The following is a 26082-nucleotide window of genomic DNA, read 5'->3' on the forward strand; positions in this document are numbered from 1 at the left end:
TCAAGTACAAAAAGTAAGGATGATTCTTTCATCTAACCTCTACACAATTTTCAAACACCTTAAATTGGATCAATACAGTTGAACTCTCATAAAAAAATATATAATGCTGTTTAGATGATAAAGGAATTGATATTTTTTCTCAAAATTCTGATAATATTCTCATTTTCTCGGGAGGTAACATTGTCTACTAGAAAGAGCATGATGTTTAGAAACACACAAATCTCTATGTGAACACCAGTTCTGCCACTTAGTAATTGTGGAACTTTAAGTAACATACAAAAGAACCTCCTGGGCCTCAGTCAGTTCTCCTTGGGAAATTGGAAACAGTGAGCACCTTTCTTTTAGGACTTGCATAAGGGGAAACTTAAAAAATACAGCTATTAATAAAAGGCTTAGCATCAATCATGCACCTAGTGGCTGTTAAATAAATGTTGCTCCTACCCTTTCCAGTTTTAAGGTTTCATATTTCCTTTATACAGCGATTCTGATATACATTTTTTGAGATACAGTAGGTGTTCAATAAATTCAATAAATATTTGTTGAGAGAAAGAGAAAAGGAAAGAAAGAGAAAAAAAAAGTTAGCTAGCTCACTTAATGGGGTTAGGCCTGATCTCTCTCTCTCTCTCTCTCTCTCTCTATATATATATATATACACACACACACATATACATATACACACACACATATACATATACACACACACATATATATGTATATATATATACATATATATGTGTGTGTATATATATATACATATACATATATATACACACAAATATATATATATGTATTGGTAGTGGTATTCTTCCCAAATGTGTTTGGTAGAGATACATGATCTTAAGGAGCTGAAAATAGAGCTAGGTGATAAATGACATAACCAAATCGTTATCCTTTTGGTCTATTTATCATTTGGAAAGATATTATTTATTTAAGAAAATAACATCATCGTATTTCAACTGACACTGCTGAGTTCTTGATCTTTCTTTGTCCAGACATGCCCAGGTTGTTGTAGTGTAAAAGAAAATGTTTAATACTTAATCGCAATAACTACCAATATTCAACAAGGTAATCAGGATTCTGCTCACTGAATTATATGAAGAGTGCTATTTCTGTTACTACCTCTGATGATTGATACTTATTTGCAAAATATCCCTTTTTCATTTCTGTGAATCTAGCTCCATGACTTAATGTTACCTTAAATGGCACCTTTAATGCCAAAGTATCCCTAAACTTATTCTATCCTATGCTGCCATCTGCTGGGAATATAATGTTTCTTAGTCAGGGAAATTAAACTACATTAAACTTTATATTACTAACTTCTTCTTAAATGATAACATTTTAGACAGGAACTTATCTGAGAAAAAAAACCCTTTGGTGCTTTTATGATAGGGAACTAGAAAGGACAACAACCTTTTTTTTTTTTTTTTTTTTTAAATAACACTTTGCCCTGTAAATAACTTGCTGATTCATTCAGACATCCATTGATACCTTCTCGGTGCCAAGAACTCTATAGAATCCATATCTCTATAGATGAACCATCTCAATGGTCTTTGTTTAATAGAAGTTTATTTGTCAGTCGAAGAATCACAACTGAAGGAAATAATTGTGGTAAACTACTTTGGATATTACAGTAGAAATGTGAACAAGGAGATGGGGTAATTTCTGCTGAGAAGCCAGGCTTCTTGCAAAATCAACTATGGAGGATAACACTGATTAGTGACCACGTGTTCACCAGGAGTTCACCATGGTGAGAGGAAACAGGATTCTGGCCAGAAGCAATATTATGAAAAAAGACATTTTTTGCTTCTAAAGAAAGACATGTTGTTTTGGTTGCAGAAGGAGGTGTTAGTTTAGTATGCTTTGTCATTTGCTGTATCTGTGCTTTTTATGCTTCAAATAAGTATCAGATGATAATCTTATTTTAATAATATAAAAAGAAAAAATAAAGTGAAGTGTTCAAAACACTCTAATCAGACTGTACTGTTCATATTTCTGTCAACTCGTATTAATACTTAATACATATTTATTATATTTTTCAGATTACTACTTCTGTCTTAATAAAGATTTCTTATTATTGGAGCCCTGATAACTGGATTCCTGCAGTGCTAACTCTAACAGCAGTCCTTTTTGTGATGTGTCTCTATGCTATTGCATGGTGCCTCTTCAAAGAGTAAGATTTAAATTTCTCCTTCTATTTGAATTTGTTTTTTGCTCATGAAGTCCATCAAGAATGCCTTTAAAAGGCCATGATGGAAGAGGAGAGAAGAGATTAGGAAAAAAATGTATTGAGTATCTACTACTTTTATGCTTTACAGATGTTATCCTTGCTGATAATCACAACAAAACTGAGAAATAGAGAGCAGCCTCACTGTTTTAGATTTGGAAATAGGATGTTAACCACAATCTTCTGGTACCAAAAGTAACCCTCTTTCCCTAGGCAACCAATCAAATAGTTCAAGCTAGAAAACATTTTTCTGGAGATCCAAGATGACAGAATAGATAAGCACTATACCTGCTTCCTTCTGTGAACACATTAAAATTATTAAATTATAGAACACACTAAACTGTAGAACAATTACCCTGGAGAACCATCTAAAGTCTAGCTGAACAGAAGTTTTATAATTAAGAATATATAGAACAGGTCGCCTTGAGATTGGTAAGAGCAGAGACACAAAACGTTTTAGACAGGAACTTATCTGAGAAAAAAACTCTTTTGTTTTCAAAACCTGTGTGTGGCAGTTGACCATTGGGAGGGATATGTCGGCTGCAGAGGTTCCCCTGGAGGAGTGAGGGACCCCAGCACCACATTAGCCTCCTCAGCTCCAGTACTGGTGCTGGGAATAGGAGCACCACAACATCTGGCCGTGAAAAACAGAGGGGATTCTGCCATCCAGGTGGTATGGAAGGCTGTGGGAAACCCAGGCACCCTCTTAAAGGGCCTGCACACAGACTCACTCGTTCGCAGGCACTCACCTTGGGCTCCAGCGGGGGAACGGTGACTCGGCAGGTGTTGAAGGCATACTGGGGGCAGAATGAGGTGTGTGGCATCGGACGAGGACTGGAAGACAGTAAACATTTTCCCTGTGAGGAGTCCTCCTTTTGTGTAGCAGGCAGCCGGCAGGCGGGCACCATCTTTTCTGTGTTAAGCCCGCCCCCAAATGGCCAAACCTGAATCTGATTGGCCTGGTTAGCTCCATTCCCTCCACCCTGCTGACTCACTGAGAACCTGCCCTACCTAACTCCCCCATCCCTGAGGCACCTTCTTGAAAGCAGCTAGCCCCGCTTGTGTTACATACTTTCTTGGAAAACTATTGGGGTCTGTGGGCCATAGGCAGGCGGCAACTAGCTTCAGTGTGCTCTGAGACATGTGCTAAGTAGTGCCAGGCCCTGGTACCAAACCAGAATCTACATTAACCTGGTGACCACAACTCTTCCCACTCTAGTGACTCCCTGAGACCCTGACTCTCCCAACTCGCATACAAATGAGGCTTTATCAGCTAATGAACTTTAAGGGAGCCAGCAGGTGGTAGCAGGCCTTGAATTTTCCTGGCTTTTTGCAGAGCTACCCCAGACCCAGTACTTTTGGCAGCTGTCCTTGGTTCACAGCATGGCCTCTCACATACAACTCCAGGTTTAGCACAGGCAGCAAATAACTGTGGATTGCTTTGTAGCTTCTACCAAGCAGTCCCTGGTAGGTCACAGGCAGTGAGTAACCTGGGCCCTGCACTGGAACCCCTCCCAAGAGGTCCCAGAAATAACATACTTGGAGGTTGGCTTCAGACCACAGAAAAGCACCACCCAATTATCCCCACAAGCAGCACACACAAAGGGCAGTCTCAACAGGCACCAGAGTCTGTTGGGGTGAACCCCCACTCAGTGGGATAAGACCCCTGCACAGCATCCCTTAAGCTATGGACGTGGCCAAATCCCACAATCAGCCACTGACATGCCAATAACAATCAAGGCTCAACTATAATAGGAGGGCAAACACAACCCACACAAGGGACATTCCTGGAGCAGGTGACCAGTGAGACTGTCAGGGCCCCACAGGGTACCTACTACATAAGAGCACCCAGCCAAGACTGGGAGACATAGCAGATCTACCTAATACATAGAAGCAAACACAGAGAAGCAGACAAAATGGGGAGGGGACATGTCCCAAATAAAAGGAGAAAACTCCAGAAAAATAACTAAAGGAAATGGATGCAAGCAACCTTCCTGATTCAGAGTTTAAAACAGTGGTTATAAAGATGTTCAAGGAACTTAGTGAGAACTTCAACAAAGAGATAGCAAGCATAAAAAGGACATAGAAACCATAAAAAGGAATCCATCAAAGGTGAAGAACACAATAACTGAAATGAAGAATGCACTAGAAGGAATCACAAGCAGACTAAATGAAGCTGAGGATCAAGTCAGCTATTTGGAAGACAGGGTAGCAGAAAACACCCAATCCTACCAGCAAAAAGAAGAAAGAATCCTCCCCTCCCAAATGAGAATAGGTTAAGGGACCTCTCAGATAACATCAAGAGTACCAACATTCACATCATTGGGGTACCAGAGGAGAAGAGAGAGAACAAGAGATTGAGAACCTATTTAAAGAAATAATGACTGAAAACTGTCTTAACCTGGCAAAGGAAATAAACATACAAGTCCAGGAGTCCCAAACAAGATGAACCCAAACAGGCCCACACCAAGACACATCATAATTAAAATGGCAAAGATTAAAGACAAAGAGAGCATTCTAAAAGCAGCAAGAGAAATGCAACTAGTAACCCATGAGCTAGCTCCCAAAGGACTATCAAGTGATTTCTCAACAGAAATGTCACAGGCCAAAAGGGAGCAGCAGGAAATATTCCAAGTGATGAAAATCAAGGACCTACAACAAGATTTCTCTATCCAACAAGGCTATCGTTTAGAATCTAAGAACAATTAAAGGGCTTCCCAGACAAGAAAAATCTAGAGTTCATTATACCCGCATTACAAGGAACGTTAGAGAGACTTCTTTAAGATGGGGACAAAAAGATAAAACTTATAAATAATAAAACATATATATATAAACAATTACTTTCAATGTGAATGGATTAAATGCTTAAATCAAAAGACACGGGAGGATTGAATGGGTAAGAAAACAAGACCCGTACATATGCTTCCTATAAGAGATTCACTTCAGATTGAAAGACACTTGTAAATGGAAAGTAAATGGATGGAAAAAGATATTTCATGAAAATGGAAGTGAGGAAAACAAAAAAAGATGAGGTAGCAACACTTTTGGAAAAAGGTATTTCATGAAAACGGAAATAAGAAAAACAAAAAAAGCTGGGGTAGAAACACTTCTACCAGACAAAATAGACTTTAAAACAAAGGCTATACCAAGAGTCAAAGGAGGACCCAGTAATCAATCCCACTTCTGGGTATTTACTTGAAGAAACCCAAAACACTATTTTGAGGGCACTTGTGCATCCATATACTCATTGCAGTATTGTTTACAGTCGTCGAGAGTCGAGATGTGGAAGCAGTTTGCGTGTCTGTCAATAGATGAATGCAAAAGAGTAGGAGGTACATATACAGTGGAATATTGATTGGCCATGGAAGGGAATGGGTTATTGCCATCAGCAGTGGCATGGATGGACCTGGAGGGTATTGTGCTGAATGAAGTACATCAAACAGAGAAAGACAAGTGCAATGTGATTTCACTTATATGTGAAATATAAAGAACAAAATACAAATAAAACAGCAATAAACTCATAGATACAGAAAACATTTTGATAGTTGCCAGATGGAGGAGTTCAGGTTACAGGTTAAAAAAGGGGAAGGGATTAAGAAAGACAAATTGGTTGTTACACAGTAGTCATGGGATGTAGAGTACAGCATGAGGAATATAGTCAATAATACTGTAATAACTATATATGGTATCAGATGGGATCTAGAATTGTTGGGGTGATATGGGAGATAGTTGGGGGGGAAGGGTGAAAAGGTGAAAGGGTTAAGAAATGCAAATTGGTAGTTACAAAATAGTCATGCAGATCTTAAGTAAAGCACAGAGAATATAATCAGTAATATGGTAATAATCATGTATAGTGCCAAGTGGTTACACTTGTCAGGGAGGTCAGTTCTTCAATTATATAAATGTCTAACCACTAAGCTGTACACCTGAAATTAATACAAAATAATATTGACTGTCAACTGCAATTGAACAATTTTAAACAAGGGGGGAAAGGTGAATAGGAATAAGAGGTCCAAATGTCCAGGTATAAAACAAATAAATCACGGGGATGTAATGTACAGCATAGGGAATATAGTCAATAATATTGTGATAGCGTGGTACAGTGTCTGATGGTTGCTGAACTTATCATGGCGATGACTTCTTTAGATACATAAATGTTGAATAACTATGAATACACCTGAAATTAATATAATATTGTATGTTAGCTATATTTTTAATAAATATCTTAAAAAAATAAAAAAGATCAGGAACAAGACAAGGATGGATGCCAATGCCATTAGTATTCAACATAGATCTTTTCTAGAGCACTTAAGCAAAGAAATAAAAGGGATACAGATTGGGAAAAAAAAGCAAAAAACATTTGCCTGAACAATATGGTAAACTAAGACAGTGTAATAAGTGAATTTAAAAGCCTGTGCTGCACTCATTTCCCACTCTTCTCTATAATGGGATTTCTGATATGAAATTGTGTACCATGGAAGGGGATGTCTGTATGTGCTATCACCAAGAGGGGTGTGTAGAAATTATAATGCTACAACATGGTATCTGTTAAACTAGAAACTTCTCCCCACATATTCCAATTCAAACCTCCATACTCATAGTTGGTGTTTTTTTTGGGTTTTTTTTCCCCCCTGAATTCAGAAATAGTAATGTGAAATATCTTTAGCAACTAAGGAACTGATATTTTCCTATGGAAATTTTATTAAAATGGTTTAAAGATATTATTTTTAGTTTCACATATAACAGAAATATTAATTGGCATTTTGTTTAGATTAAGCTTTATTATTCGAGTGTGTGTGTGTGTGTGTGTGTGTGTGTATGTAGTGTTTGTTAACTATTAATGCTCTTTGATTAATGTTAAAGGCCAGAATTGATTTTGATAATTTTGACAACTTTAATAAAAAAAATAAGCACTCAGTTTATTTGTAAAATTCTCTCTCTCTGTGCTTATTTATTTATTTATTTATTTATTTATTTATTTATTATCTATAGTGCTCCTTCCTGTTCAAGATTCTTTCCCCACTGTCACAAACATCAGCAGTTCCTACCAACTCTTACTACCAAGGAGCCTGGGCAGGTACCAAGGTAGAAACCATCTTGATATTTTATAGAAAGAAATTTTAGGTTTTAAGATTGGAGTCCTTGTGCTCACTTTGACAGCACATATACTGGAACGATACAGAGAAGATTAGTGTGGTCCCTGGGCTGAACACACAATGGAATTTATAGATGATGTAATACAGAATTGTATACCTGAAATCTATGTAACTTTACTAACAGTTGTCACCCCAATAAACTTTAATTGGAAAAAAAAAGATTGGAGTCCTTAACACTTCACTAAATTTCAAGTTTAAAACCATAAAATGTTGATTGGCAACGGTTTAATTTCACCTCTAAACTCTTTATCAAATTAACTTTGTTAAGTAGCTGTATATTCACTCAACAATATTGACTGATTACGTAATACTATTCCAGGCATAAGGACATAGCAGAGAGCAAAATCCGAAATGCATATGAGCATTAAGATTTACTAATGTTATTCTATTGCCAGCTGTATGTTATTACCATTTTCAAGTGAATTTGTTTATTTCACAATGAGGAAGCATAAATGCCACAGGGATGATAATAAATACAACTTTTACAAGAATCTAAAGTGAAATTTATAAATTTTTGTCTTAGAACAGCATCAAGATGCATTTTCTCTATCTAGAAGAGATATTCACTAAAATTATCAATGATAATACAAATGATTGTATTAATCTGTACTTCAGAACGTAAAATGATGGTGACTTATTATATAAGGGAGGATATTAAGGGCCAATTTAAAGTCTATCTAAATAGAGCATCATTCAATATCTGTTTAACTACCTAACTTAAGAACATAAAATGATCATGATTTGTTAGATGTGAGAGGTTATCGATGGCCAATTTAAGGTCTACTTAAATATAGCATTATGTAGTGTTTATTTACCTACTTATTTATGAAATTAAATTATTGAACAACTTTTTATTTATGTATATATGCACAAAAATATAGTTTGGTATTAAAGATTAAACAAATATTTTCATTATTTCTTTAATGCTTTGTATAGGCATGAAAGCTTATCGAATAGTGACCTAAAATCAAACTCAAAGCCAAACTTGTTGCCTGGAAATCATCAGGTAAGGACAAAGAGAAAAAAAAAATCACTTTATAGGTATCACAATAATTACTCTTTCATTTTTCATAACATCCAGACAATAAAAAACACTTGCAAATAAATTAGAGTGAATGATAACTCATAAAGACAAATGACATAATTTATGCATATCAGTTGAAAGTGGAAATGGAAATTGAGGGGGAAAAGAGCTAATATTCAACTTAAAGTGACTGATATTGATAACATCAGTAATGAGGAAGAAATATTCTAAGTCTGATGTCTCTGTAGAAATATAGATTGTGTGTATTGATGAGGTGGCATTAAATTTCTATTGCTTTTTTTTTTCCTTTTAATGTCCGCAAAAAAAAAAAAAAAATAGTTGAGATTAGATGACCTAGGTAATATGGTGAAGGTGTGGTGAAGGTGTGACAGATATTCAACAAATACATATTACATGGCAAATTCTCTTATAGTGTTTTTTTCTATTACAGTATTCATTTAGCTATATTTTATTTAAAAATGGAGTTAAATATTAAAGCCAAAGCTCAATATTTTACTGAATTACAGAACTAATTTTTATGTAAAACTATATTTGGCTCAATGTCTTTGGATAGGTAAGATATTTTCCAGTTAATACCAAACTGAAAGAACTTAAAGAAGTACGAAGCATGGCCTTCAGTCGTCAAGAATCCATATTCTAGTTGGAAAAAGATATAAGTAAAATACTGTAGAATAATGTATGCTAGCTTGTTAATTCCTGCCAACATGCACCGTGCATACAATAAGCTCCAAAGGGATTCAACAAGTTTCTTCTGAGCTAGACCAATCAGAGGAAACATTGTAGAATCACCACTGGGGTTGACATGAAGAATATGTGTCTTTTTATAGATGGAGAACAGTGGGAAAGAGGATGACAGTGTTGAGATTGTGCATGGTATACAAACACCAAGTCTTTTCACAAGCTTTGGGTCCAGCTGGAACGGCTTTTACTTCTTCTTTGCCTTTCTGATACTTCAGAACTGGACACATATCCTTACTCCCACCCTCTCCAATCCCACCATGTAGTCAAAGTTAGATGCAACTATGGAAACCTACATATACTTCTTCAAAATATTTATGACACTTTACTAAAATACATACTTGTCAGTCTCTCCCACCATGCTATTCCTTTCACCTTTTTGAACTAATGGATTTTTTTCCTCAAAGAACACTGCTACAGAGGTTAGTTTTGCACACATTCCAATATCTGGCAACCTAGAGGTGGACTAAATGACTTATTTCCAATTTCTTCCCTTTCTACCATGATTCCTTCCTTCTTCACAAATTGCTCCCCTTTGAGATACATATCACTAAATTTTAACAGGAATTACTGTTATTATTGTTATCCTCAAATTCACCAATGCCTTAATTTCTGGTTCAAAGGGTTTATTTCCACCATTTTCCTTGGCATATTTCATGGCATACTGAACCTCCACAAAAATGATCCACCAATATCACACTTGATCAGTTCTGCTAAATCCTCTGGCCCTGGTCTTGTCCTTCATTCTATTCCAGATAACCACTTGCATGGTCACCCTCAGGACCTTGTCATCATCAATAATTGTAACACTTCAGAAAATCTAGATGACAAATATCCAACTCTTATTATTATATGACTTAATCCAAAATTTTAGATATTTTATTTATCCCAAATCCTCCATGCTGATGACTCTACTAATTTTTTTTTTATCTATTACTTCTGTCATGTGTCACTTCTCTTTTATCTGGCTTGGATCCATTGTTCAACATTATTGCTCTACTTGCAAACACTTAACTCTTTTGTCCACCAGCCTCCTTCAAATTCACTTAGGAAAACAACAACAACAACAACAAAGACAACAACAAAAAACAGTCCTGATTAAATCCAACTATCATCTGTGCTATGATTACACTTAAGCAGCAGTATGTTTCTGTTGAAAATAACACAAGTATGGATTCTGAACTTACTTCAGATTAATGACCACACTTACAGATGGTAGGTGTCTCAATGCAGCACACCTGTCTATATGTCCCCAATAAATTCACTTTACCAGTTTCAATAATGACAATTTTAGAGCTCTCCTGCTTTCTCAAATCTCTACTGTTTCCATCTCTTCTCACTCTGAACTGTGATATCTCAAACAGTTACTTTTGTAACTAGATTTTAAAATCATCTTAGACTCCTAGAACAAACCTGCCTGCATCAGTACTATACAGCCTGACTTCTTCCCAAGTCCAGAAGTGCCCTGCTTCTATCTAAGGCCACCCCTTCCAGTTATGCTTTGGTACCTATCTCTCTGGTATTTCCATGGGGGACTCTCTCTCTCTCTCTCTGTCTGTCTCTGACTCTCTGTCTCTGTCTCTCTGTCTCTGTCTCTCTGTCTCTGTCTCTCTGTCTCTCTCTGCCTCTCTCTCTCTCTCTCTCTGTCTCTCTCTCTCTCTCTCTCTCTCTCTCTCTCTCTCTCTTTCTCCCCCCTAGATCATTCACATTGGCTCATATGACTTATACGACTTTTGAAGTGCTCTCCTTGACCCCACTTCCCCCTTTAGTAACCACTCCATTTCTGTTATTCTTCATAATAACACTTTTAGAAGAGTTACCTAGCTTGGCTATATACAGTTCCTTGCCTCCAAATACCTACTCATTCCACAGAGGAATTATTCTCCAACATGCCATTGAAATAAGCCATGTTTCCAATGACCCACAATTTAGTGGAAATATGGCCTAATTCTGATTTCTCTAAACCCATTGTTAGGGAGTCCACAGAAAGGTAACAGTGCTCATTCTTTGTTGCTGCCCGGGAGACATAGTATAATAGTGACTGTGTCTTGGATATGCCTAAGTAAAGCTTTAAGATCAACAAGGAAATTGCTATGAAACTATAAAAGAGCTTTCAATATGCAATATTTATTTAATACATAAATAATAGAATTAAACAAGGCAATCATTTTAATCAGTTGTCAAATCTCTTTATAAAATGACTCTAATATAATGAGTGTGAATTACAAAGTAGTAATCCTATTAGGAATTACAAGGTCATTGATAATGTCAACATTTATATATAAGAATATAAATTTAGAATAGAATAATAATTGTAAATTATTTTCTTCTAGCCAACAATAGTTTATGATGGACGTGCAATTGATCCTGGTAAGAACAGAATACAATATCAAAGTTCCTATGTGTAAAAGTGTTCTAAAAGCATGGAAAATAGTTCATAATACTGAGAAACATTATGGAGTGATTAATTAATGTACTGTCACATTTTAATTATGCAAACTATGCATAAATTAAGGGATTATAAATGCTTATTTTTGCTTAAAGTTCCAAGTATATTATAATAATAAATTGTTCTATTCAAAAATTCATTGTTTAATTTTTCTTAATCACAATGATTCATGAATTTTTGAGATAATTTTTCTTGAAACCTATATACTGAAAATTCACAAACCCCATCCCAAGTAGATTCAGATTCCTCTGTTACTCCCCATTAATCTCCATTACTCCCTGAATAGCCTTAATTAATCACTTTTTGCTTGCCAAGGCAATACCTAATGCTGCTAATTGGCCTCACCGTTTCTGTCATGCATTTTCTTCAACAATTTCAAATATTGCCTCCACTGTTACTATATAACAACATAAAATATAGACAACATTGTGTGAGTATGTACTAAGTGCCAGGCCTGGTGTGTGAAAAACATCTTAATATGCAATTGTTATGAAACCATCAGGAAGAAGTTAATATTATTATTCCAATTTTAGTCTATAAGAAAACATAGACGTGGAGCCAACTTTACATGCTATTGTCTTCACTTTCCCTAGACATATACAATCCCAGATACGTGACATTAATTCTGGGAATATAGCATCACTTGCAGCTCACTAGTCTGTCACGATATGTCATTCTTTTGTATAGAATTTCACTGCATACATTCTGTTTATACTTCCTTTCTGTTTTATACCCTTTCTGAACCCTTTCACCCTTTTTCAACAACTAATCCCTACTCGCAAAACAATACAACCAAGACATCACAATCCCTGGATAACCTTCTTTGAATAGGCATATCTCCACTGTACTCTTAAAACGCTTATCATTATATATAATATTGGTCTTTTTGTCTTTCTTACTGTAAACTTCTTGGGAGATAGTTAGAAACAGTAATTGAATGTTTATCCCTATTGTGAACCAAATACTAGGCACTCAAATCATGTTTTCATAAGAGGAGATTCGGGCCTGGTAAGCTTTAAGAAGTTAAATATCATGTTACAAAGAATTAATGGTAATGGAAATGAGTAAGCAGGTGTAAACTATTCTCAGAGATTTTCTAGCAGAAGGGAAGAAAGGCATGGGATAGTAGAACAACATGAATAATTTCAAGTGTTCTAGAGTAGGGTAGAGTCGTGCATATATTTATCTCTCTTTCTCGTGTGTTTATACAATGTGTGTGTGTGTATTGCGTGTGTATACAATGATAAGCTAAAGGGAAAAGTTTACTGGAATCATAGATGGAGTGCACAATAGACAATGTTTGGTTCAGGTATTAAAGACATAGAAGGAAGAACTTGGGTTGCAGACGGAGAACTAATTTGGAGTCATTGCTTCATTTAATTTCCATATAATCTTGGGGATATTACTTGGTTTTTCTGAGCCTTAGTTTCTTCATCTGTAAATAAAATATATCATTCTTATAGAAAAAATGCTGATGCCTCTGTCCTCGCAGAAGTTCTCACTGATTAGGACTGAAGTATGTTGAAACCTATTTGCCCCTTAGGTGATTCTAATGTGCAGCCAGGATTGAGAAACATTGCCCTACATAGAGGGATTGACAATCGTAATACCTTTCTTGTTCAAGTGCTATGGTTGGCTTATGATTGGAATAGGTGGACCCCATTAGAAGGGACAAGTGAAGGAAACTCTAGAAGGTGAAGGTAAAAGAAGTGAAGCAGACCCTAGTAGATAAGGATAAGAGTAAAAGAGTCAATTGCATGAGTGAATTGTTTGTTCTTCTGCTGGTAACTGTATTTGAAAGGAGCCATCAAAAAGTTGGTATGTAGGTAGAGAGAAGCATCATGTTGGCTGAGTTAGAAATAAAATATAAACAAATCAAAAATTAAAACATATAAAGCACATACTACTATTTACTTGTTATTCATGGTATAATTTGAATATGACATGTATAATGCAGAATGTCATCTTAATTTTAAATTTCACATGCTGCCAAACAAGTCTAGATAAACATCATGTATGCCACTGAAAATGTCAGAATGACAATTTTATATCTCCATTAAAAATTAATTAAGTGTATTCAGGGGCAATGTTTTCTAAGGTTGTCTAATCATAAGAATTATCGGAGATGCTTATTAGCTAATAGATTCATGGGCCTTATCTTACTTAAGTAAATATCTTCAGGAAGAGCAACTTGAAAATGTGTACTTTTAACAAATATTTTAAATTATTATAATGATCAATGTAAATTATTGTAAATACCAATTTGAATTGCTGTCTAGTTTCTTGATTAATGAACTGCATGATTAATATAACACATGATGTCACTATCAGAACACAAAAAACTAAACTTAACTCAGTTTAAAAAAATAAACAATATGGTTTTCTTTGAAGTACCTAAGTAATATATGAATATGATAAATATGAAATAGTACATAAGAGCTTATAATGAAAAGCAACTGCTTTCTATCACATCCCATGGTACCCCACCATTCACCTCAGTCTCAGTCTCCGGAGGAAACCCTAATTTGATTCTAACAATTTCATTCTAAAAGTTAATAAATAAGGATCCATGCTATATTGTGATTATATCAATACCCTTCACTAAAGAGCCAAATAATATGCAAAGGTGTTATTTTATTTGCTACATTATTGCTCTCCAAACCTTTTTCAATAATAGAGTGGTTGCACAACCCTATAAGAAAATAAATTTTGAGCAACAACCTCAATAAATGTTTGTATTATTTACACATTATATATAGGTATTTGTTTGTGAAGTACTGTACTACCATATTATGTGCATTAAAAAAAGACAAAATATGATTTGAAAAAACTGAGATAAATAAATCTCCTACCATATTTTCTGCAGTCATTGAATTGTCTTGCACACATCCTGTCATGAGTGTCCCCAGCCTTGGAGTCCATTGCTCTACAGACCCAGTGTTATGTGCTATGTGTGCTACATGAAGGAGGGATTGTTATAATCAAGATTAAATCATTATTTTAAATAGTTCCTATCCATTGATGTAATTCCGGCATGTTTTTAGTATGCTTCGTATTTGAAATATGACTTTATGAAATTGCTTTTGGGTTTTCCAGAGATTCTAGTTGACTTCCTATTTTCTTACTGATCACAATATAACATGCTTCACTAATTCCTCAAATTAGTGTTATTTCTGCATGTGCCTGTTATAGAGAACACAACCCCAAAACCATTAACTTTTTTTCTCAAAGACTTCCCTTCTAGAACACTTCATCTATTCCCTCTGTGCAATATGGGAAAATTATTATAATAATCCTGTTTCTATCCTGATAAGTTTCTTCACTGTACATTCAACCTACAATAATGTTGTCCAATTAAGGACCAATGGTTATGGTTATGTCTCATGTATTTGTGTGTGTGTCCCAAATAGGGGCATTTCTGCATTTTTTTAATACCTAGTAGAGCGATTGCTCTCAATAAGTGCAAACTCTCCATACTGTGTTATCTTAGAGAAAAATGAACTTACCCATCTCTGCATTTGTTCACCATGGTCTATCTGTCATTATTTCATGTCTTTGTGAAGAGCTGTGACCTTTAAGTTAAAAAAATAGTGAAGTCCATGCTAAGTATACCAACTTTGCTATTACAATGTATCATTTTACTCCCATTTCAAGAGAAAGGAAGAAAAGTGATTCCCAATGTTAAATGCCAGAGTACAATCTACATAGAAATTGAGCCACTGCAACCCCATATAAAGTTCACTCAATGAGTGCCACCAGTTCTAGGAATGCACTTCCCATATTAAATATTGAATTTGCTGCTTTCTCAATAGTAATCTATTGTTTCTTGACTGTCCCCTGCCCCCAACCATTCTCATGTTTAATTAATTTCTTCATTAAGTGTGTATACGTGTTAAACTTTTCAAGTCTTGTAGGTCAGTAGCTGCATATGACAATATGCACACAAGACAAGATAATTTCCTTTCTATCAGCAGTTTTGAAAAATTCTGACTACTGACCAGACATATATATAAACTCCTTTAATGATCACATCCATTGTAGGAGGTAGGTACTATATTTTCCAGCCCCATTTTGCGTAGAAAGAAATGAGGCAGAGGAGGTCAAGTAACTTGCATAACATTACATGGCTGGTAAATGATGGAGACAGGATACAAATCCCATAGGTTTGGCTACAGAACCTGTAATTCCAATCTCTTTGAGATGATATTCAGTAAATATTTGTTGAAAGAATAAGTGAATGGGAATTAAGCTACTTTAAATGATTCACAATATTGTTTCAGTGTGCATGTGCATGTATCTATTATATTATATGTATATTTTGCACCATCTTAAAAATTTCACTTTTCTTAATCTTTCAATGAGAAATTTCTTCAGGGTTTTTGGAGATGGAGTCAACAGATTTTAGTGACAGTTGAGAGAAAAATTCGTCAAAGAGATAAGCTAAGCATTCAAGAACACAGGGTAACTGTTAAGTTTATTAAAAGTGAGTCAAGAAAATTCATTAGTAGAGTGGAGCAATAAGCAATATTTAATATATATTTCTTATGATGTTTTTAAGGGAGGTCAATTTACTAATTCAAACCTCTATCTCTTCTGCTTGTTCATATAATAAAGAAGTTGAGATAGTGTTAATTATTGTTGAACCTGGCGCCAAGGTATTGATTCTGATTTCTACAAGACATCTGATTTTTTACTAGAATCAATCAGAAAATCAAAATCAATCAAGTTTTTAAAAATGTATATACAGCTGCTGAACCAATGATTAATGACAAAAGTTATCTCCTCCAAATATTATCATTACAAAATATTTTGCATTTTCTTACCTTTTATTGGTCAAATTTATAATTTCAATATTTAACAGTCATTCAAGATTTTATAAATAGTATAAGTTTTTTTTTTCCTTTTTCTTCAGTGACAGGAATGCAGTATCTATTCAACAGTCAGACAGGTGAAGTCAAGATATTGAACAATTAAGAAAAGAAAGTGATTCCAGTGGAAGACATTTGACTTTAATCAGAATAAAGGTCACCATATCTTCATGTCACTTGCTATATTTTGAAAAGTTATCTCACAAATGCAGCTTTAAAAACAACAACAAAAAAGATAGTATCTACTTTTTTATTTCAAAATAGTGGAATGTTTCTCTGTAACCTATTTCATAATTTCATAGGTCTGACTTTTACTTCTGCAATTATGCTAATGTTTACTTGCTGTAGAGATGTTTGTTTTCAGTTTAAAAAAATTACAATGAAAGACTAATCAATAGAAAAATAAATTGAGGATTCCAATTATGTTCAGATTGTATTTGTATTTCAATAATTAACATTAAATTAAGGCATTTAAAATAAAAATCATTGTTATAAAATAATTTATAAATTAAAAAAAATACAATATAAGGAAATAAGACTGAATTGTTTATCAACCTTCTCAGAAACTGGATTTGATTGTCTCTTTCAAAAAACAAGATCGACCAAGAGGGCCTGACACACTCATAAGACCGTTGCGCCTCCCATGACCCCCTGGGTAGGGGTTTAGCACGGGTCTGGCTACGTTCCCCTCTCCCACACTCAAGAGTCTGGGGTCCAGCCTAGCTGCCAAGTGACATTGTCCGAGCTCCCTCTCCCCAAGATGGTGTGAGTGTGCTTGTGTCCATACCAAGCTTGGATTTCATATTGCAAATATAAATAAAGGAAGAGAGTTTCAGGGGAAAAAAACAAAAACAAAAAACAAAAAATACACCAAGATCAACCATCTAGTAGTAAAGAATTTTATACCGTTTCAATCATGAACTTGTCTGATAAGTTTTGTGACTATCCTAACGTGTTTCTCTGAAAATAAGACCTATTTGGAGAATCAGCTCTAATGTGTCTTTTTGGAGCAAAAATTAATATAAGACCCAGTATATATTATATTATATTATATTATATTATATTATATTATATTATATTATATTATATTATATTATAATCTTTATTATGTTATAAGACCCAGTTTATATTATAGTAAAATAAGACCGGGTTTTATATTAATTTTTGCTCCAAAAGACACGTTAGAGCTGATTGTCCGGATAGGTTTTATTTTTGGGGAAATCTTTAGAGTCTTACTGTCCCTCAAAATCTTTAGAGTCTTACTGCAAAAAGAGTGCTCTTTTACGAGAGGAGCCATACTGAAGAAAAAAAAAAAAAAAGCAATTTTGCACTTGCTGAGATTTTTTCCTAACTGTACATCCTAAGTCAGATAGCATCCTAGGTCAGCTTACCTGAAAACAAACAATTCTCAGGCAGAGATTTGCTTGCAGCACCAACACCTAAGGCAGTGATAGAAGTATTAGCAGAAATAGATGTATTACTTTGCAACAGAGGATTCAGCAGAGGTTCTAGCCTAGAGTGAAAGGAATCTAAAATAAGTAGTAAGGAAGGGAGATACCAAATAACAGGTGTTGCTTTCAAGCCAGCTGCAGCCACAGAAATCTCTTTTCTGCTTGTATCCATATACTGAGCCAGCTCCCCAGTGAACCAAACTCAGCCTCTTTCCTCCTCCGACAACAGTTGACATAGGTGCGAGCTGAGGAACCTGTGTCAGTGCAACAGTAGTGAAAGATATGGAGGTCCGGGCCACCAGATCATGCAGGTAATGAGTGCCCTCTGGCATGGAGCACTCCTGATTCCAGATGGATCTCCTGTTTACCCTGAACTGTTGTTGGCTCCACCCAAGTTTTGGCTTGATTGGTCTGATAGAACCCAGGTCATGAGGGGCAGCTAGCCACACGTGATTCAGTATTCCTTGGTCAGATAGTTTATTTCTAGCACACCAGAAGATGGGTTTTTTTTGTTTCAGTTTTTGTTTGTTTATTTCTTTGGTATAGAGCTTTGGTATTTCAATGGTATAGAGCTCTCTCCTCTGGATGGCATGGCCTTGCCATTAAAACCTAGGGCTTTACAGTGTCATTCTTTCATGGGGGTTTTCTATAAACTCTAAATGATGCCTTTGCCACCATGGAGTCCTTTAGTATTACAGATGCCTGCTGGGTCACATAGCCCAGGAACCAGAGCTACTCACCCTATAGCCAAGATCTGCTGCAAAGCTCTTTCCCTCTCTGAGCCCCACTGAAATGTGTTAGCTTTTAATGTCACCTAATAATGAGATCAGGGTACTATTATTACCAGATGTTGTTCTTCCACCTTAGTAAGTGGGGAGTACAAAGAGAAACAATGTCCCTTTATTTTAGAAGGAATGTCCCAGTTACCTCAAACCATCAGAAATCCAAAAAAAAAAAAAAAAAAAATGACTAAGGTGGCAAGCCCCTGAATCTTTGTAGGTTCACCTCCCATCCTCTGATGTGCTGGTGTCTTACCAAGGCCTCCAACTTTCTTATCTCTTTTTGCTCATTTGTACAATTAACCCAATGACATAGATATAATGGAACAATGTGATATTATGTCAGTCAATCCTGAATCCTTTGGACAATATTATGACAGAAACTAAGAGAATTAACGTAAATCTGAACAAGACCATAAATATTTATTATTATCTATTCGTGAATGTAAACTCATTTCTCATATGGGTAAAAACTATGTATTCACTAAACCAACATCTTGATACCATTCACCTGAGGCCATGTTGATCTGCTCTAGTAGAGTTGCTATATCTAGCATGGAAGCTGAAATTGGGGTTACTTCGTGAGTTGGATAGTTTCCTCTTAGCCACTAATTAGAAGCCATCTAATTTTTGTAAAGGAATGCCTTGTGAGTTAACTGGGGGCTTTTATGGGGACAACCACCATCCTTTATATATTTAAGGATAGCACTAGTCCTTGTCATATTCCATCCACTTCTAAATTGTGATTAATTGTTTTATTTACCATCTTTGCCCGAGAGGGTAGTTTCAGAAACTAACTTTTGGCCTTTGCAATAGAACAAGGAGTTAATGCTGTGGTTCTTTTAACAACCAAGTATGTCCATTCCAATTATACATCTGGGCACCATGGAAATGCTCACCAAATGGGATGTGAGCTGAGTAGGCTAACAGTGAGGGGACGTTGGATTTGGATGGTACTTCATTTATCTGCCTCCACAAGCCTTAAGTCTGAGGCCATGGCGATGCTTCAGACCCTAGGAATCAATTTCAACTTGAACCCTGTATCCAATATTGTTAAAATGTCCGGTGTTCTCTTTTTTTGCACTGATCACTTACAGAAGAAAATGAGTCAAGTTTCCCTTGGAGAGAGGCTACTAGAGGAATTATTGCCACATACACATTCTGTAGAATTAGTGGGTTTTTTTCTTTCTTTCCTTCCTTGTGAGTACCTAGATGTTACTTCTGAGTCTTCAAAATATCTCAGCTTTGGGTACTGGCATGGGATCAAAACTTTTTTATTTGGCTGCCTTAACTCTCCATATCATGGATTTTTAAAAATTCTCTTGATTGTATAAATTGTGAAATACCTCAATTGGCTGTCCATCTATCTTACACGTGAGATAATATGTCCTAGTAACCATCTCCATAACTCTGAGCGCCAGGCACTTTCAGCTGCTACTCTGACCATGTTGCTTATTATTATTTCTTGTTTTGGACTTTTAAGTGCCTGACTTCTCTTATTTTTACATTCTGTTATCTACGTTGCAATCAGAGCACTCAACTCTGTAACGGAAACTCCTACTATCAGCTCTGGCCTACAGAAAACAGCTACCAATGAGGTGCTCAATGAGATGCCACTCTCACCAGTGGTCTCCTTATCGAGTTAGCATATTCAGTGTCCTCTGGGCCCACCTGTGAAGAATAGCTGGGAGGTAGGTTTTCTGCTCCTACATAGTATATCTACCCTAGCATATCATTTCTGTCAGCTATTTGATCCCTTCCTGAACAACTGCTATTATCCAAATAGCAATATTTAAAAATAACTGTCACAAAAAAAGTAAAGTCTTTCCTTCATTTCTAGTGTGTATTTGATCAGATTTGTGTTTTACTTTTCAAGACTTCATCCAAATTAGCTTACATGTCTGATGCTTCATATTGAGAATGCTTGGTGATTTTTCTTTTCCAAGAAAGGACCAAGAGAAAACATTCTTTCCCATTCTCTCATACATTTAAAATGTATCAAGTCCCTTTTTAATTTGATATAGAAATAATCACATGAAATTATTTTAATTATTAAATAACTGCATCTGATTCCAACATCTTTGAAAAACTTGTAAAAGTTTGTTAGTTTTAAAACAGCAACTCAGGGAGAAGATCTAAGATGGTGGACTTGCAATTTAAAATTACAACTAAACTACAGGAAAAGGAACCTCAAGAATCATCTGAAGACTAGTTGAATAGTACCCCTATAACTAAGGATATAAAGTACCCCTATAACAAGGATATAAAGATAGAGACTGGAAGGAGGGGTGGAGATGCAAAATGGGCTGATCCCAAAACCGCAGGTAGTGGTTGAATACCAGGAGAGAACCCTCACTGGTGGAAGTTCTGCACACGAAGAGAGAGGGGTGCTAGCCCCACGCTGGGCTCCCCAACTCAGTGACCCTGTGAAGAGGAGAGGATTCTCCACAACATCTGGTGGTGAAAATCAGTTAGGACACTGTCTGTCCACCCTGGTGAGATAGAAGGCAGCTGGAAACACAGACATCCCTTAAAGGGCCTGCACACAGACTCACTCACATGCAAACACTCACTTGGGTTTTGGTGAAGGGGTGGCAACTTGAGAGGCGCCAGAGACATACAGGGAAACATAAGAAGTAAACTCTCAGCCATTACCCTTAATAATATTTTTACTGACATATCTCCTCGGTAAGGGGCACAAAAGAAAAAAACAAATGGGATTATATCAGACTAAAAAGTTTTTGCACAGCCAAGGAAACCATCAACAAAATGAAAAGACACCCTACTGAATGGGAGAAGATATTTGCCAATGATACATCCAATAAGGGGTTAATATTGGAAATTTATTAAAAACACATACAACTCAACACCAAAAAAAAAAAAAAAATTCCAATTAAAAATTGGGCAGAGGACGTGAATAGACATTTCTCCACAGAGGACATACAGATGGCCAATAGACATATGAAAAGATGCTCAACATCACTAATTATCAGATAAATGCAAATCAAAACCACAATGAGATACCACCTCACTCTTGTCAGAATGGCCATCATCAGTAAATCAACAAAGAACAAGTATTGGCGAGGTTCGGGAGAAAAGGGAGCCCTTGTGCACTGTTGGTGGGATCGCAAATTGATGAGACCACTATGGAAAATAGTATAGAGGTTTCTCCACAAAATTGAAAAAAGAACTACCTTATGACTCAGCAATAATATACATATATATATACTTATTAATAATATATATATTTATTAATAATATATGCATATATTGATTAATTATATGTATATATATCACACAATAGAGTATTACTGTGCCATAAAAAACAATAAAATCTTACCATGTATAACAACATGGATAGACCTAGAGGGTATTGTGCTAAGTGAAATAAGTCAGACTGATAAAAGACAAATACCATATGATCTCACTGATATGTAGAATACAAAGAACAGAATAAATGAACAAACAAAACAGAAATAGACCCATAGATACAGAGAACAAACTGATGGTGACCAGATGGGAGGGGGTTGGGTGGATGGGAGAGAAAGATGAAGGGATTAAGAAGTACAAATTGATAGTTACAAAATAGTCTTGGGGATATAAAGTACAACATGAGGAATATAGTCAATAATATTGTAAAAACTATGTGTGGTGTCAGATGGGTACCAGACTTACCGTAAGCGATCACTTCATAAATTATATAAATGTCTAACCAATATGCTGAACAACTGAAACTAAAATAAAATAATATTGAATGTCAACTATAATTAAAAATATATATAATCACGGGACATGAAGTACATCATAGGGAATATAATCAATAATATTTTAATAACTATGTACAGTGTCAGATGGTTAACAGACTTATTGGAGTGATCACTTTTTGAGGTATATACATGTCTAATCACTATGCTGTTTTGTACAACTGAAACTAGTAATAATTTTTAAAAAGCCATTACATGTTACTTTCAAAAAAGGAGAGAGAAAGAGAGAGAGAGAGAGAGAGAGAGAGAGAGAGAGAGAGAGAGAGAAGAGAGAGAGAGAGAGAGAGAGAGAGAGAGAGAGAGAGAGAGAGAGAGAGAAAGAGAGAAAGAGAGAAAGAGAGAAAGAGAGAAAGAGAGAAAGAGAGAAAGAGAGAAAGAAAGAAAGAAAGAAAGAAAGAAAGAAAGAAAGAAAGAAAGAAAGAAAGAAAGAAAGAAAGAAAGAAAGAAAGAAAGAAAGAGAGAAAGAAAACACAAAATTGTAATGGATGAAAGAGTAGATAGTTGGGAAATATATTGGATATTCTGGGGAAACAATTGTGTTAAATATCCTCCAACTTTGTTCAAGTGAGATTCACAGCTAACATGTGCCCTCTAGCGGCAATAACTTCATTTACAAATTCTGGATAACAGATTGTGCATTTCTTAGTGATCTATACTTCTCAGTTTATTTTTGTGGGAAAAATTCTACTGAATTGAAGTTACACAGTTTTCTTTTTCCTAAACCTTTTATGAGGCATTGTCTTATGCATAAAACATTGTAAGAGTTAAAAATTATGTTGTCATTAAATCATAACATAATCTATTTAAGCCTGAATATCCATTTTCCCCAACATACCTCAACTACAAGATTATGAAACCAGATGTCTTTTTCTCATAGGACACAATAATATAGATAAACATTTAGGGTGACACACTAAATATATTTTGAAAATGTTGTGTTAGAAAAAATATCTATTAACTAGTTCAGTTTCCACATTATTTATATTTCTACTTTTTAAAATGGAAAGTTGGAAAGCTTTCAAGTTTAACTTTAACAGAATTTCTTGCCATGCCTTTCTTTACAACCTGTGCAACTGGCTTAATTGTCTAACATATATCAACCTTCGAATTAAAGAACTGATCATTCTCATTCTTCTAGCCTCACATTAGTGACAGGGAAATTTTTTGACAGAATAGAAGCCTTCAGAAACTTGGTCCTATGCTCTGACACCAGGGATACCAGGGGACACAAAGATTTCAGTTCTTGTCTTGTGACCAGGTGGCCTAAGCCACTGACTAACTATAACAAGAAAATCACCTCTACAGAGGAATAGCAAAGATAGGAGTTACGCCTCCAAAATAAGCTAGAGGGAAAGATATTTGTAACTAAATTTTAATAACCCCACAGTCATTTCTAAAGACTGGTACTAAAGGAATTGTAAATTACATTTAAATGAGTAAAGAGAGGGATGATTGTTGTGTAATACTGACATTACAATGGAACTGGAATTCTGTTGTTCTCCTTACTCTGTATCTATCACATTAGAAGATATGCTTGGCAGGTAGCAGACATTCAAATAATGATTGCTGACTATAATTAGATGCAAATGACCATGTCAGAGAAGACAGCATTTGGGAAAAGCTGGAAAAGAATTTTCCCCAAACTCAAATGAGTTTGTGCAAAAAGAGTTAACAACAACAACAACAAAAACAAATCTTGACTTGGGTGATATGAATTAATATTTTATTATAGCTAATATAATTTCAAAATATAAACTATAAGAAAGGGAAGAAAACATCTTATTTTACAATTTGTAGATTTAAAAATAATAACTAAAAAATAATATTCTAAGATTTCATTAAATGTAGGCATATTTTTAAAAGTCTATCTTCATTAAAAATTTGACATATTGGTTGCTTCTAAGTCTTGGTAATTAGTATTGAAGCTGCTGGAAACATCCATGTGCAAGTTTTTGTGTGGATGTAGGTTTGATCAATATCAAGGAGCATGATTGCCGAGTCATATGGGAAGATTATGTTCAGTTTTGTAAGAATCCACCAAACAGTCTTGCAAAGTGGCTGCACCATTTTGCATTTCCACCAGTAATCAATGAGAGTTCCTGTTTCTCCACACACTTGCAGCAGTTGATGTTGACAGAGTTTTTTATTTTGGCCATTCTAATAGGTGTGTGGTGATATCTTGTTGTTTTAATTTGCAATTTTCTAATGACATTCAACATCTTTTGATAGTCAGCTTCTTTTCATATGCTTACTTCCCATCTGTACATTTTCTCTGATGAAGTTTCTGTTTAGATCTTTGGCCCATTATTTAATCAGGTTGTTTCTTTTCTTAGTGTTCAGTTTAAGAGTTCTTTTTTTTATATTAGATAACAGTTCTCTATCAGATATATATTTTGAATTATTTTCTCCCAGTCTATGGCTTGTCTTCTCATTCTCTTGACATTGTGTTTTGAGAGTAGAAGTTTCTAATTTTGATAAAGTCCATGTTATCAATTCTGTCTTTCATGGATCGTACCTTTTGTGTTGTATCTAAAAACTCATCACCATACCCAAGGTCATCTAGGTTTATTCCTATGTTATCTTCTAAGAGTTTTATACTTTAGCATTTTACATTTAGATCTATGACCCATTTTGAGTTAATTTTCATGACGGGTGTAATGTCTGTGTCTAGACTGATTTTTTTTTTTTTTTTTTCATGTCCAGTTGTTCCACCACCATTTCTTGAAAAGACTATATTTGCTCTACTGTGTTGTCTTTGCTCTTTTGTCAAAAATCAGTTCACTATATTTTTGTGAGTCTGTTTCTGGGCTCTCCGTTATTTTTATTTATCTATTTGTCTAGTCTTTTACCAACGCCACACCATCTAGATTACTGTAGCTTTATAGTATGTCTTGAAGATGGGTATTGTCAGTCCTCCAACTTTATTATTTTTCAACATTTGTTGGCTGCTTTGTGTCTTTTGACTCTTCATATAAACTTTAGAATCAGTTTGATGATATCTGTAAAAAAAACTTGCTGGGATTTTGATTAGGATTGCATTGAATCTGTAGAGCAAGTTGGGAAGACTAGACATCTTGACAATATTGAGCCTTCCTCTATACGAACATGAAATACCTCTCCATTTATTTTAGTTCTTTGATTTCATTCATTGTAGTTTTCCTCGTATAAATTTTGTACATATTTTATTAGATTTATACCTAAGTTTTTCACCTTTGGAGGTACTAATATAAATGGCATTGTGTTTTTAATTTCAAGTTCCATATGTTCATTATTGGTATACAGGGAAGCAATATTTATTTTGTGTACTAACCTTGTATTTGGCAACCTTGCTGTAATCACTTACCCGTTCCAAAAGTTTTTTTGTGAATTATTTTAGATTTTCTACATAGATTATTGTGTCATCGGTGAACAAAGACAGTTTTATTTCTTTCTTCCCAACATTTGTACTCTTTATTATCTTCTCAAATCTTATTTAATTGGCAAGGACTTTCAGTATAGTGTTGAAAAAGAGGGATGAGAGGAAACAATCTTGCCTTGTTCCTTATCTTAGTACGAAAGCTTTAAGTTTCTTACCATTAAGAATTATATTAGCTCTAGGTTTTTGTAGA

At 35.1% G+C, this 26082-nt stretch overlaps 1 long non-coding RNA gene across 1 annotated transcript in view; it reads right to left on the reverse strand.

The window, feature by feature from the left end:
• The window catches only part of LOC148758361 (uncharacterized), a 252872-nt gene that overhangs the window by 142845 nt on the left and 83945 nt on the right, over window positions 1-26082 (reverse strand). The window contains exons 2-3 of the long non-coding RNA XR_016021080.1: window positions 15119-15184; window positions 2974-3058 (exon numbers count right to left, since the gene is read on the reverse strand). This is a non-coding gene — a long non-coding RNA (uncharacterized LOC148758361). The remainder of the gene's footprint in view (window positions 1-2973; window positions 3059-15118; window positions 15185-26082) is intronic.

The sequence above is a fragment of the Rhinolophus sinicus genome, chromosome 4 (genome assembly GCF_057876585.1).
Source record: "Rhinolophus sinicus isolate RSI-liver-muscle chromosome 4, RSI-T2T, whole genome shotgun sequence".
Lineage (NCBI taxonomy): Eukaryota > Metazoa > Chordata > Mammalia > Chiroptera > Rhinolophidae > Rhinolophus > Rhinolophus sinicus.